Genomic DNA, 12,240 nt, shown 5'->3' with positions numbered 1-12,240 from the left:
TGTTCTGTCAGTGCTCATCATGATCACTGTGTTCTGCTTTGTTTGATAGCTGTGGGACTGACATGCACTGCACAAATTGTATAGTGGTTGGCGCCATTAACGGATGGGCCCATTATGTTGATGGACTTGACCCTGTCTGATACTTTAAATGTTTATTTCCTTATGCTTCCTAGGACAATGCACAATTTGTGAATCTGGATAGAGACCTCGAATGGGTACAGTTGTTGGACGGTCGACTGACAGTAAATCTCCTTCAATGTAATATGCCATGATGTGCTGCATAGTTATAGGAGTCCCTTTCTATGCATAAATAAACAAGTTAAAAAAAAAAAGTCAGACACCAGACAGAATGAGACTGCTTCATTCCATACTAGAAAATCTTTTCAACACTAGGAGACAAACTGGCCAACACCTCCGCCAGGCTGAGAAAGCGCCCAACGCTAGACCTGATAGACTTACGGGCCCGCAGCATAGTCATTCTTTGGGCTTTTTTAAAGCACTAAGGAGGAAGAGATGATGCTGGAGATGGTGTAAAAATAAGGGGAGAAAAAGGCGAGGAGGGGGCATCTAATGTTGGTTGCTTTATAGTGATTAGACCTGCCTTTGAACGCTTCAGAGCTGTTGGGATTAAGAAAGCCACGAAAAAGATTGGCGGGTGAGACACAGGGTACAGTGGAATGGAAGTCACTGCTCTGTCAGGCCATGCTGGTCTCTTGCTTGGAATTTATAAGACAATAAGGCCGCTTCAAAGCGCTAAAATGAACAGAAAGAGGAAGGACGAATTAAGACAGATTGGCCGACACCAATTAAAGTAGGAACCCAGGGAGGCTAGGGGGTTCCTTCCGATAGAGAAGCCAGGGTATTGGGAAACCTTGAAAGAGGGACGTGATGGTCTGCTGCCAAACTGTGATTGGAGTTCAAATCTCGACTTCAGGTCACGGTGTTTGATCGTAGGCAAATCACTTCAACCTCATGTGATTTATTTGATCAGTGACAAACGGCTGCGCCTTCAAACAAAACAGGGTATGCGGATGTACGTGTATAGAAAGATGGCACTGTCTGCAGAAAAAGCAAACAGGAGTGCAGCGTGTGCGAAAAGGCGTCCGGGCTGCAGCGGGCCCGGCAGAGCGGCCCAGCCCTGTCTCACCAACAAGGGCAGCGAGCGCTGCACCGGGAGCAAAGAGCAGCCGCAGCCCCGGGGGTGGCTGATGTCAGGCGGGGGCCGGGCCACGGAAGGGCGGGCAGCCCCGGAGCCTGCCCCAAACTTTCAGAGCCGGCAGGGCGGCGGGAGGCGTTCACTTCCTGGCTGCGCGGACAGCGAGCAGGAGTAAACACGGCTACGGAGGGCTGCGCCGTCCTCCTGTGCGCGGGGCACAGCGGAGGCACCCAGGTGAGACCCCCACCTCAGTGAGGAGGGAGATCCGGGGCAGGCAGCGGGTCTGCGCACAGGTGGGAGCCTTAAACAGTGCCTGGGTCCGGGCACAGCTGAAGGCATGACATCTGCACCGGGGGAGCACCCTCAGTAGCAGAGGGGCAGGGAAGGGTGCCATCGGGCCAGCGCACAGGTGAGGCCGCTCGAGCAATGCAGAGGGTGTTGGGGGGGGGGGGGGGGGGGGGAGTCCCAGTTAAGGGGGGGCTCTGCACACAGGTGAGGCCGCTCAAACAATGCGGGGGGGGGGGGGGGGACAGTTAAGGGGAGCTCTGCGCCAGGGTGAGACCACCACTCAACAGGGAAGTCAGGGAGCGTGGCTAAAGGGACCACAGGTGAGACCACTCAAACGCAGGGGTGTTATGGAGTCCTGTTAGGGGAGTTCATACCTGGACCCCAAAGGGACCAATGCATGCAGCGTGGCGGGGCACCGCACTGGCCTTAAGAGCTTTGTCTGGCGAGAGAGCCCTAGATCAGTAGGAGGGATCCTTGGCAGAGGACCCCGCGCAGGACACCCGCACCACAGAGGCGAGACTGGCACCCAGCAGTAGAGGGGGGCTGTACTGGCACGAGGCTCTGCTGTGGGCACCGGAGCTCTGGACACCTAGGTGAAGAGACCACCGATGGACTGACAGTGGGGCGGCAGCAGGTCCGTGCATGCGAGTAGGCTCCGGGGGCACCTTTGGGCTGAATATGTGCGATGCCTCTCTGAGAAGCATCAGACAGAACGCGGGGCGGCGGGTTTACAGAATATTTTAAGAATGAGAAATGTTTATCACGCAGTGGAATCTGCTCTACCACATTGGATTGTGAATCATGCTACCTACACCCATACTGTACTTTGCCGAAAGTACCCCCGGGATCTCTTCTCCCCTGCCCCACCCCGACCCTCACTGCTCAGACTCGAAGCCAAGCCCGTGCTACCAAAAGCGCCGTTAAACATTTGTAACAGCGGACAGTGCACCATACAAACGACTAATAACCAGTGCTTGAAATGGAAATTAAAAGTGGGAAGTGCCGGTACACTTCAAAGAAAGTATTCATTTTTTTGTGATTAGTGCAGGTACTGAAAAAAAAAAAAAAAAGTGTCGGTACTCAGTACCGGCCCATTTAAAGCACTGCAAATAATATTAAGGACTAGAAATGGATGTGTCCTTGCGAGTGGCGCCGACACGATGCCTTCTGCCTCTGCGCGACCCCCCCCCCCCCCCAATGCATGCAGCACACTGCCGAGCTGCACTTCCCAAGCACCGGTCTGCTGTGACGGGCAGACAGCGCTCACCGCCCACGGGTCCTGCTCTGAGCTGTGCTTTAGGTTCTGTGCACAGGAAGAGTGTGTGTGTCGTGCAGTGCCTTCATACTGAGACAGCACCTCAAAAAATAGAGCTGGGGGCGTGCTGTTTGCAGGCTCAAGTGAACTAGATTGTGCAGGGTTGTGTTAGGGTAGCGTTTTATAGCGCTCACTACTTTAGACGTGGCGCTGAATGCCTTCTACGGTGCACGCTGGCTCTCCCGACCTCCCACATTTAGCAAACTCCCCCGCCTCCCGTCTATCGTATGCTGCCCCGGGCCCATCCCTTCGTTGCCTGCACTACACCCTTTTGTACCTAAATGTGGTAATTGACTGTCCAGGGGGGGAGACCCCCCCGTCCCCCCCAGCCGAACCCGCAGTTCATCCTGTCGAACAGCCCCAGTCGGAATGCGAGGGCACGTGGCTCTCGTTTCTAAGCACCTCCACCCCACTAGTGTTTTCAGTGTTAGCCATTGCGTGAGTACTCCCACCCAACGCCGATCACTCATGCAAACACCCCCTAAAAACAAATAAAAATGGGTCGCAGCACAGGAACAACTCTTACTTTTCGAGCTCTAATTTGCTTTGCGCTAAATATTTTAATACAATATACCTAAATATTGACTGTCATTTTGGCGGCTATGATAATCAGCGCCACGGGAGGTAGTTAGTCCAGATCACAAAATATAATAAGCAGAAGCCAGCGCCTAGAAGCATTTTGGTATGCAAAGTGAACTGTGTCCATGGCACGTTGCATGATCCTGTGATGATACACGGTGTAGTTTGCCTCGCGCATCTCTGCCACACTTCACAAGACACCGCCAGCCGCCCTCCGTTCCTCGGCGCCAGTCACAGCAGAGGGGCATAGTATTGAATGGGCACGGAGGCGCCCTGCCCAGGGGGCTCGCCGCGCACAGATATTAAATGTAACAAACCCAGCACTGCTGTGAGAGCCGCCTTTGATGGAGGTATCTTTGATACTGCACGCTGTGAACAGAATTGCTGCTTGGGGCTCCCCAGTGCTGCAGACGAGGCCGCGCAGGCCCTTGGGTCATAGAGCGATGAGCTTAGGAATGCAGAATGTGTTGTGGGCTGGAAGCCGGGGCCCGAGGTCCGCTCTCTCGTTGCACGAGTCTGCGCTTGGTTGCTGTATCGGACACGGTGATCCGCAGTGCGCACCGTTCACAATCCTTGCTTGTAAAGGGTGGTGCCCCGAGGGCACTTCCGTTAACAGCTGCCCAGCCAGGCCTTGGCATGCTAAAGGGTCTGGGAGCCGAATGCACCTCTCGTGAATATTTTAGAAGCACCCTCACATTGCACCGAGCTTGCAAGTTCTGCGAGGGAACCCTTTCGTCTTCTGGGGAAGTTCATAGCTCTTTCCAAAGAGTTAAAACCACAGGTTTTGCATAAGTTCTGTCGAGAAACATTTGTAATGTTCCAGGGTCTGGCTCAGTGCCCATTAGCATCATTTTGATGCTGCAGTAAATAATTCACGTTCTTTTAGGAGAAGCTATTCCTGCCCCCTCAGGACCCGTTTCAGAGCATCACGTGCCAAGATGTGATGCTACGATGGCCGGCCCTCTTCCAGGTCAGACACAAGTAGAACCCACCGTCCTCCAGCCTACCCGGGCCTTCCCCTGTGGGCAGGCTATTCTGGATGCCACCTGGGCACTCTCATCCCACGAGATTAAAAGCGTGGGATGCACAACCACACGTGCAACAGACGCAAAAAAAGCTGCAAACGCCCACAACATCCAGAGATCTCATCCCAGAGTGAAGGGCCGGGTAGAGAACATTGCTTATTTAATGAGCAGCGTAGCGCAATGTATTTTATCTCCAGAGTACACCCCTGGTTATGTACCCAGAGAGGCACCGCTCGTTGTAGGCCCAGAGGGGCACTACTTACTGCACGCCTAGATGGGCATCACTTATGCACAAGGGGGCACTCCAAACAGCGATGCCCTTCTGCGTACATACTTTGTGCATACCGGAAAGACAGCGCTCACTGCAAATGACAGGCCGAGGGGAACCCTTTACTGTATGCCCAGAGTCAACTGCTTGCTGTAGCCCCAGAGCCGAAGCGCTCACTCTGCATACAATGAAGGATGACCCACCGTACTTGGCACACAAAGGGGCGCAGCACATTGTGTGCGCAGAAGGGCGCGAGGACGCTGCTGTTCAGCATGGCAAAAAGTTAGTGGCGCGAGTGGGGTGAGTAGAGTCAGGCTGGATTTGTAGGAGCAGAGTTTTGCAGAGTGTTGTAGACTGGAGTAGGGGGAGTGGAGTGTCGCTGAGGGGAGTAGAGGGTTGTAGAGTTCAGTGGTGTGGGGTGACTGGGTTGAGGTACTGGGTGGATTAGATTGGTTAGGGGTAGGTGGATTGCAGTGGTAGGACTGGAGTAGGATGGTTTTATTTTAAGTGGGGCCGATTGGAGTCAAGGGGATTGTTCTGTTTTGGATTGGAGTGGGGCAGATTGCTTTGGATTGGGCATATTAGGGCGGGGAGACTGTTTTGGATTAAATTGGAGTGGGGTAGATTGGATAAGGCTGGATTGTATTTGGTGTGGTGTAGATTGGACTAGGTTGGAGTGGGGTGGATTTTGTTGGTGTGGATTAGAGTGGGGTGGATTAGAGTGAGGTGAATTGGGATGGCGTAGCTGGATTGGGGTGAGATGAACTGGAAAGAAGTGGGGCAGACTGAAGTGGACAAATAGTTTTGGACTGGAGTGGGGCAGATTGGAGTACAGAATTCTGGAGTGGGGGAGATTGTTTTGGATCGGAGTGGAGCAGAATGGAGTGGGACAGATTAGAGTGGGTTGGGAGGATTGAGTGGGGTGGACTGGTGTGGGATGAGGTTGGGCAGATAGGAATGGGGTAGATTGGGATGTACTTCACGATTATGTGTTAAAGCTCCATTTCAGAAATTACACACAAAAAAGCAGCAAACGCGTTTTGCAATATTTAGAACAAGATAATCCAATCCTCATCTTTTGAGAGCAGTGCCCACCAGCAAAAGCAAAAGAAAACTAGTTCAAAGTGAGAAAAGAAAACATGGCAAAATAAAAGAAAGTCGACTATAGAAAATAAATCTTTACTAATTTGTTTGCCCTGCTAGGCACATTGAGGGTCACAAGCCTTCTGTTTGCATTGCACCAAAAGGAACAAAACAGTATGTCATGCGCATAAGGAGCAGTGGACAGGCACTGATTAGGTTAAATCAGTCAGTGCTTGGTCCCTGCTCTACAAAGAGAAAGGGAAATTATTCTATGCCAGCTGTGACCAGTCACACACCTGTAAATTATAGTGCCAGGCAAGCCAACAAATGGTAAGCAACAGGCGGGCTCCAAGCCCTTTCTCGTGTGTGTCACGCACTAGCACATGCTCTCACAGGTGCCACACTAGCTAGTGATTGCGGAGGTGTGTTTTTGAGGAGTCGATTCTCTTGTGGTGATAGCCGCCTTTGTCACTGGTGTTGGGGGGAGCTGTGTATCGTCACAAGTGTTTCTATGGGGGTTGCCAGCCGTGATTGTAGAGATGCAGATTTGACGCGTTGATACATAATCATGTGCGGAGGTGTGCACATGACGTGTGGGGGAGGGCGTGTGTGCTCTCGTGCAATGCAAAGGCAGGGTTACTCAGATTCATGTCGGGCCCATGTTAGGCTTCTGTCGGCGGCGACTGGCCATTTTGGTACTGAAAAATAATACAGTAAACAGGGCCAGGACTCAACAGTCCGAGCACTGTGCACTGCACACGGCGCAGCCCGAGAGCAAAACATGGCAATATCCGGTGTCCAAGTACAGAGGCGAAGCCGTGATTCCAGGTGCTCTGCGGCTCGAATCCAGACGCTTCGTCCATTATCAGCAAAGATCCACATTGCTTTGCCAGACTTCGGTTTCCAGGCGTCGCTGCACCGCGCACGGGGCTTTGTGCCGGATAAAGGGGCGGAGGCCCCAGGCAATGTCGCACCCGGCCCTCCGCCGCCGAGTGCTTGCGAGCAGCGCAGTCATCACTGGGGCGCACACCCCGGCGCAGGCGCGCACGAGGTGATGCGAGGTGCCCTCCCTGTCTCCGGCGCAAGTGTGGGCCAGTCTGCCAGTCTGCTCAAGACCCAGTGGCCACACCCAGGGTTGCCACCGGACCGGTTTTCTACCGCCACCACCGGTATTTTGATGTCCCGGCCGGCACAAAAATAAGCAATATCACCTAGCAGGTATTTTTAGCGCTTAGACGTGCATACTTCAAACAGCAAATTGAAATGCGTTCTAAAGCTGGGCTAACGATTCCCGACTAATAATTAACATAAATATCTTTGCAGACTCTTGGAGCAACAACAAATTGTATCTTTCTCTTGGCAAGGTGGCTGCTTTAACCACACCACACATATTGTGACCCATGCTTAGGCTTGGTCAAGTATAATGTGGTGAGGGAATAGTGGCTGCAAACTGATGACAAACCAATGGACATATTTCCCGGTCTTCACACCACGAGGTGGGTTGCTATTTTCCCGCCGGAGGGAAGGGCAGACTTAGTGGTCTTCCAAGTAGTTCCTCATAAATAGAGGAGTGCGAGCCAACAAATTAACCAGTAGAGCTGAGCCACGGGTCGGCTCTGGCTCTAAGAGCTCGTGCAGAAGCCAAGCCCTGAAAGTAGTTGGCAGGTAAAGTTAGAATATGATGTGGTGCTTTCAGAATTCTCGAAAGTGAATTTCTTTACCGCACATTAGTATTTTACGTTAGTACAGACTATTTGAAAAGTATTTATGAAAAGTGAGTTTTTAAAGTATACACCTAGAAACATTCCTGCCATGATAGCAATGCATATTAGTGAACAGGCAAGTAAGATGTCATGTACTACCTTAAATGTTGCATTGAGTCTTATTACAGATGGAGCAACATCATAGGCTATTAAACTCAAAGGAGTATTTTTTTGTTTTAAACAGTACACACTTCAAACTTACCTATTTGAAGGTGCTCTCATATGTAATAATGAACACTAAGGAGACTCGATGAAATAAAGTATTTGTCTAGGATGACAACTTCGTCAAGCACAGAATTAGGGATTGATCTCAGATTTTCCACTTTCATATTGTGCAATTCAGCCCCTAGATGGGTTAATGCTTTGTTCTTAAATCTTGGATGTTGAGCTTAGAGCATGGATGACAGGCATAATCCACATTTAGTTTTGGACAGTCTTACAGAGCATGAATTTTGGCCAAGGGCATAAGAGCACTTCACACAGAGAAAATGTGTTTTCCTTTCCTCAGCACAGTGAGATTGAGATTCATAGGATGCGGAGCTTAATCCGGGATTCAAGCCTGGTTCCCCATGTTACAGGGCCGGCAGCTGTAGCCGCTAGGCCACATCGACTCCTGTGAAAGGTTGGCTCGTTTTGGGCTCCAAGTTGCTAGAGAGGATCTCAGGCTGAGCCAGGCAAGTGGCTGGAGCTTCGCTCAAGCTTTCAGTGGCTTGCCCACCACTACTCACATATAAAGCAAGGGATTGTCTCTGACAATTACACTACTACACACCTGTGTGGCACTTGTTGCATCCTTGGGACCGTATGGCATCTGTCACAGTATGTCCAGGTTAACAGGATAAGGAAAGCTCAAATATTTGCCTCACCTAAGCTAGGATTTGTTTTCTGTATCAGGGCTGAAGTACTGCTTTCTTATGGTCATTGAAGTCTTTCCACCCTGCTGGTTGGTCAGGATGGAATGGAGACCTGTTCCTGGTTTCAAGGTGCTCCATAATGGTATCCAAAGAATGCAGTATCCACTTCTGACAAACAGAGTGATGGTCTCGCAATTGTGATGAGAAGTCCAGAATGAGGTGAAGTGTAAGGACCTTATGTCCTCCTAATGGCAAGAGTTAGGCTGGCCATCTTCTCAAGAAACTGATGTGCCGGTCTCCAGCAGCCATGTTTGCTGGCACAAAAACATCCCATTGTACCAGGGCTCATCAAGGACCTTACTTTGATGAAGTCTGGTTATGACATCCCTTCCAGCATCGCTGGGCCTTGGTCAATGCTCATTTGCAAATCTGCCAGCTAGCAAAGAAGAACATTGACATGGGACTACTTTTTTAGAGAGATGCTGCCATGATAAGTAAGAGAATTACGATACTCCCAATGTGGCGGTCAAAAGAAACATAATAAAAGGACTAGCATGACTCCCATAAGGCACCTGGCTCCAGAGTGTGCAACCGCAAGAGAATCATGGAAGAATGGGGATAGCATTCAATAAATTTCGGATTAGCAATTACCTCATTGAAAAAGGTAAAATGCTATTTATGCTCCAGAGGTGAAAGATTCAATATCTGCAAAACACTGAGAAGAGACACCTACAACAGATTGTGTAGGATAAAAATACCCAATACATTGATGAAAGGGTTTCTTCATGCCTATAAGGCCAAAATGTATTTTTGAATAACTGATGATTTGAATGGTATTACGATTTCAACATTGAAGGTTCTCTTCACAATCGTGGCCTTTGGGCTAAATGTGAAGACTCCCTTAGTTGTCCAGCCCCACTTACATCCCCTTTAGGTGTCCCACTGTCTACTAAACTCAGTTTCAGATGTCAGTGGAGCAGTATTGACATTACAGCCCACCCAGACGCCTGAGCACTCGCAATATATACTGATTAAGCTCAATGGACAGTACAGCCTTTTATCCTTCAGGGGAGTAAGATCAGTATACTGCACTACAAAGCACTGCAAAAGTGCAAGTGATGGTTATTTTTATTGATACATAAACCAGATTCCAAACCAACAATTCTACCCAGGACCACCTCTCTCGATTGTAAGCATGAAAATACAACTCACCAGATATAAGTCTGCAGAAGTAAATGAAGCTTTGTAGATGTGAGCACACAAAAAGACCAATTTACTTGGAAGATCCATTATCGTTTAAAGGACATTACTTGAAGTCAGTGCTTGTGCACACAGGAGCTGAATGAAAGCTTCAAACTACAGTTAAGTTGACCAAACAGAGGCCAGGTGACTTCAATACAAGAAGCCTTCAACCCTTGGGGAGACTGGCAGGCGGGGGGCCCATTTCACAGGCTGGCAGGCTCCTGGGACAGGTGCAGACTGAATTTGACCAGTCTGGCCTGGCGGCAAATCTTTTGAATTTTCACAGGCCTTTGCCCATGAATGTCATTGGCTGCCCACGGGCTGGGGTGTCGCCTGGGCAGCCGTCGGAGGCAGCAAAGTGTGCTAAACAGGGGGCAACCTTACCTATTGTCCACCTTGCTGCCTGGATATCTGATGGACGCCGACGCACTATGTCTGGCAGCATCACCCGATCTGGCTTTTTACCCTAAATTCAGGACCACTGAAACAGGTGATGCCACAGATGATGTGACTTGAGTGGTGACCAGATATGACACTGAGAAAGGAAAGTGGGAGCATTTAAAAATGTATTAGTTGCTGGCAAAGCTATTAGAAAAATAATGTAAATATTTCCCTTTATTGCTCTTTATTGCTATGACATGTCTTATGTTATGTCGGGTTTATGATCGATCAACCAATATTGATTTGTAAAGCACGGCAAATCACCCATGAGGGTCTTAAAGTGCTAGGGTTGCTAGCTGCTACATGATGATCTGTCCCTTTGAACAGCCAGGTCTTGAGTTCTTTCCTGAATTGCTGGAGTTATGAGGTGCCCTGAGGTGCAGGGGAAGGTCGTTCTAAACTTTGGCGACCAGGTGTGTTTAACACCATCCTCCGTAGTTGCTTCGGCAGATCCAGGGGGTGTCTGCAAGGAAGAGGGATCGTAGATGTCTGGCTGGTTGATGGAAGGTTATGAGTTTGATGTATGCTGGTCCTTTGTTGTGCAGGACTTGTATGTGTGGGTCAATATCTTGATCTGGCATCTCTTCTGGAACGGAAGCCAGTATAGTTTCTTGAGGTGAGGTGTGATGTGGGTTTGCCTTGGAAGTCGAGCAGGAGTCTCGCCCCTGAGTTTTCTATCATCTGTGTTCTCTTCATGGGGTGAGCAGAGATCCTTACGTAGTGTGTGTTCCTGTTGTCCAGCCTGCTGGAGACAAAGGTCCTGCTGGTGTTGACTGGGAGCCACCTGAAGATCTTGCGGCGCATGCGTAGGGTGTGGAAGCAGGCGGAGAAAACTGCATTTACCGTTTTCTTCATGGATAGTTTGCTGTCTAAGATGATGCAGAGGTTGCAGGCATGGTGTGTATGTGTAAGGGGGCGGGTCTGTGTGTGCGTTACTAGAGGCCCAGAGGCGTGCACAGAGGTACACCCTGGAGTCATTGGGGTTATGAGTGCGTCACACGTGCGCGCTCTGGCATGGTCACACTCGCCGAAATGCAAACATTGTATAAAGTTGTTTATAACCCCACCAAGCACATTTTTATTGCTGGCAAAGCTTTATCAGCTTTGTCCACATTAATTAAATACATAATTTGACTGAGGCTTCACCACAAAAAACCAACGCCCTAAATAAATAAATAAAAAGGCCGACCGCGTGTGCAGGACCAAGGTGCACAATCGCATATATAGGAGTCTGGAATACAGCAGTGCTTAATTTGTAAATAAAAACGTTCCTGTGTCCAGAGTTCTCCTCTTAAATACGTGGCTGTTAAATGTGAGAGCACTGAATACTGGGGCAGCGTAATCCCGAGACCATCTCGGGCCTCTATAATCCATCTACAACCACTCCCTGCCCCTTCAGTTTACTCTTGCAGCTTTCTCCTTTCTCCCTTTGTGACGCCTTTTCGTTTTTCTCTTCCTCCATCTTTCCCATATGTGTCTTTTGCAGTAAATGCTTGAGGCAGAAAAATAAGTGCTGGTGCCCCGCACCGGAAACAGGCACAAATTAAGCACGGTAATACAGCGAATACGCATTAAGCGATTTAAGCTCTGACCGAGCTTTGAGCTTACGTGAAGCGGTTTCACAATAATATAAGGTCACTTGCACTGCCAGTGGGCGCTTAATCCTCCCACAGCTTGCTCCAAGCATACAACGCGTTTTTTTCTCTCAAAAGGGTGCCAGACGCAGTGATGTGCTTGGTCGCAGAGTGCGCAGTTCACTAAGGATTGTTTTCTATAAACACATTATCCCAGTGTTCTCGGCTTATTTACAAAGGACATCATTCAGGAGAGTTCTCTGCTGACTGCTTCCCTCTAAAGCACTTTAAATCAAGCAGAGCGCACACTGATAAAGTGCTCCGTCGCAGGGCCGCTCCGTCCAGTACAGCATATTTCTAACCGCGCTCTTCAGTACTTATGAAGTGCTTTCTGAAAGTATGGCATCTGCTTCTTTTATAACCCTTTACCCCACGGTGTGCTCCACTTCCTATAAAGATTCAGAGACCGGGATTCTGTGCTTCTAACGAAGTGCTGTTTCCCACAGTGATAAAACAGGTTATCCTGCAGAGAAGTAGAGGCTGCTGCAAATTTAAGGACGAACTCATGAAATACTGCTTCTTTCAAGCCCCTCCCCCGACCACTCTGTCTCTCAGCTCCGCGCCTATGGAAAGCCGACCCTTGGCGCAATGA

The 12,240-nt window shown here is 49.7% G+C and overlaps 1 protein-coding gene across 5 annotated transcripts in view; it reads left to right on the top strand.

Moving 5' to 3' along the window:
• The first annotated feature begins 1,238 nt into the window (after positions 1-1,238).
• The window catches only part of DGKA (diacylglycerol kinase alpha), a 271,946-nt gene continuing 260,944 nt past the window's right edge, over positions 1,239-12,240 (top strand). For 3 of the 5 annotated variants that reach the window (XM_069230603.1, XM_069230602.1, XM_069230599.1), the window contains exon 1: positions 1,239-1,390. The gene's annotated coding sequence lies outside the window, so the exon portion shown is untranslated. Of the gene's footprint in view, positions 1,566-12,240 lie in introns of all 5 variants that reach the window. The other 2 variants (XM_069230601.1, XM_069230600.1) reach the window with 2 other exon arrangements.

The sequence above is a fragment of the Pleurodeles waltl genome, chromosome 4_2 (assembly GCF_031143425.1).
Source record: "Pleurodeles waltl isolate 20211129_DDA chromosome 4_2, aPleWal1.hap1.20221129, whole genome shotgun sequence".
In the NCBI taxonomy this organism is placed as follows: Eukaryota; Metazoa; Chordata; class Amphibia; order Caudata; family Salamandridae; genus Pleurodeles; species Pleurodeles waltl.
Note: the sequence above shows the minus strand (reverse complement) of the source record. Positions and strands in the feature narration are given on the sequence as shown.